This window comes from Microtus ochrogaster, linkage group LG5 (genome assembly GCF_000317375.1).
Source record: "Microtus ochrogaster isolate Prairie Vole_2 linkage group LG5, MicOch1.0, whole genome shotgun sequence".
Lineage (NCBI taxonomy): Eukaryota > Metazoa > Chordata > Mammalia > Rodentia > Cricetidae > Microtus > Microtus ochrogaster.
In genome coordinates, this window is record NC_022031.1 from 25,591,097 (window position 1) to 25,593,843 (window position 2,747).

A 2,747-nucleotide genomic window follows, 5' to 3' on the forward strand; every position below is an offset into this window, starting at 1 on the left:
AGTAAGGAGGCAACTTGTTTGTCCCGGCTGCCATGAACTGAAATAATCATACAGAAACTATATTTTTTAAATCACTGCTTGAACATTAGCTCTAGTTTCTTATTGACTAATTCCTACATTTTAATTTAACCCATCTCCATTAATCTGTGAATCACCACGAGGTTGTGGCCTACTAGCAAAGTATCAGCATGTTTGTCTCTGGCGGGACTCCATGACTTCTTCCTAATTTTGCCTTTCTCCTCCCATGCTATAGACCAAGACAGTTCTTTTTTCATTAAAAAACAAAAATAGCAACACACAGACAGAAGGACCTCCCACACCAGATAAGAGATGGAAAATAAGGGTTTAACTTACAGTGGCAGAAACATGACCATGAGCTAGGGTTAACCATAAAGATGGAATAAAACTTATTCCCAGGATTTAGAAGATATGCCTTTGTGCACATAAAATAAACAACTGTGAGGAAATAGAACATTGTCAGGGGGTGCCTACCTAGAGTCACATATTTTTCTATCCTGCTAGGAAACTAACAGGAATAGGTAACAGAGTCTGAAGATGCTTATCAGGAAAACAGTCATTGGTTTCAGGATGTGATTGACATCTGGTCTTTGTTACGGGAGATGGCTAACCACAGAGGATCTAAGGTGCTAGGCAAGTAACCAAGAGAGGGATTTCAGTCCACAGAAGGAAAAACAGTGATTTGGTCCTCAGAACTCATGAGGGAGAGAGAAACAAAAAAGATGCTTTTTATTTCAATTCAATTGCCTATAGCAAGAGCAGTAGGCAAAAATGTTTAGTGTCAGAGTTCTGGCTAGAAATGACTAAGCCAGGATTTCCTAGGACCTGCTGGCCTATTTATGGATGTATATAGGAAGCATCACCCATGGGATAACGTGAAAAGGTAAAAAAAAAAATCATGCATGTAAAGTCTGAAAGAAGACAATACATAATATAATAATTTACATATAGAAACTTGAAAGGTATAAGTACTACAAAGCTCAGTGGAAGAAGCAATCACACATGTCTTGGCCAAGTCTTTCTCAAGTCCCAACACCTAGGCTAATGTTCAAAATTGAATATATGTAACATGTATGTAAGTCCAAATCAAGGTGATCAAAGTTAGATTTGCAAAGCAGAAGTTTCTTTGGGATAAACAAGGAACCATAATTAGTGGGTAATAATGACTCCATTTTGTCCCATAAAGGATAAAAATGAATTAAACCTGCAGGTCATTATATTTTTTGTTTTGCCAGAGTCCTCCTCTGAGCCACATGTACCAATCCCAACATTAAACTTGGCTTCCTCTTCTCTAGAAGAAAGGGTCTACTCTCTTGTACACCCAGAATCTGCCTTTCTTTCAATTTCTTCCATTCATACCTTTTTAAACTCACTCAGGTGATAAAATTGCTATTAGGTGCTCTGTGTAGGAATGGGGGGGGGGTCACACTAAGAGACAACTGTGATTGTAAGGGTCACAGAACACCACAATCAAAGTGCTTTTGTTTTCCTTTCGTTCTATCTATGAGAAAAGAGACAAAGGATATTCCCAATGATTGAGATAAAAAATAGCTTTATCACAAGGCTGGATAGATAAAATGACAAATGCCTTCTGTTTATTAGAAAGTTTGATTGAGCCACTGCACAATCATAAGCCTTGAAGTTCAAAAGACAATGAGATAAGGTCCTAACAGAGTAAGATAGTCCATGCATTCTCTTCAATGGGTGTAAATACAACCATTAGAATTACGTAAATCGTGAATGCATATATTAGTAGATGTTAAATAAAAACAACAGCTTTTAAGTTACAAGGACAGACTTTTGGAAAAGTTCACTATTAACATGTAAAACATGTCTCTCACGACATCTGCTTCACGTTCTCAGTGAAATTCAAGAAAATAAACACTCTATTACAAAATATGAAATTATGAGGCGAAACACCAATAAATTGTCAAGTAAAAGAGGTTTATTAAATAGAAGTTAGAAATTAAAACTATGGTAAGAACACTGCATGAAGATTAGTCAAAAACTTTAATAAATCTTGCTAATAAAGGAATTAGAGATGAATGAATATATTGATAGCTATTAAAACTGGCAGATGAGTTAAATATTTAGACTGGTCTTGAACCAAAATCAAAAGCTAATTTTTAAGATAGAATATAATGCACATAAAGCATAATTATAGGATCAACAAGAAGGTTCAGCAAGCAGATCTTTTTTGAGAAACTTGAAGACCTTAATTTGTTCCCATACCTACAATGTGGATGGCAAGAACCATCTTCCTCAACTCGTCCTTTGATCTTCACTTGAGTGATGTCATGTGCACAAGAATGAACATAAACTATTTACATTGACAATAGTAAAAAGATAGCAATAACAGTCTCATTCTCACATTCCAGTTGTAATAACTTCCTAATCTTCAAATGGGAAATTATCAAAGATGAAAGATTCAAAACTAAATGACACTGATATCCTAGTTGTATTATTTGTTATCACAATATTGTCTAAGCTTATAAAACTGATCATTGTAATTCACTTTTGATTAACTAGAGTTACTGATAGTTTTGAGCTGCCATGATGGTACTGAGAATTGAGTTCGGATTCTCTAGAAGAGCCAAGAGTGCTTTAACCATTGAATCATCTTACCAGACCCCAACTTTAACATTTTAATAGAAGGTTCACAAGCAAAAGGAGCTCATAAACATGCAGTTTGTGCAGGGTAGTAGTTGCTCACACTTTTAATCCTAGCA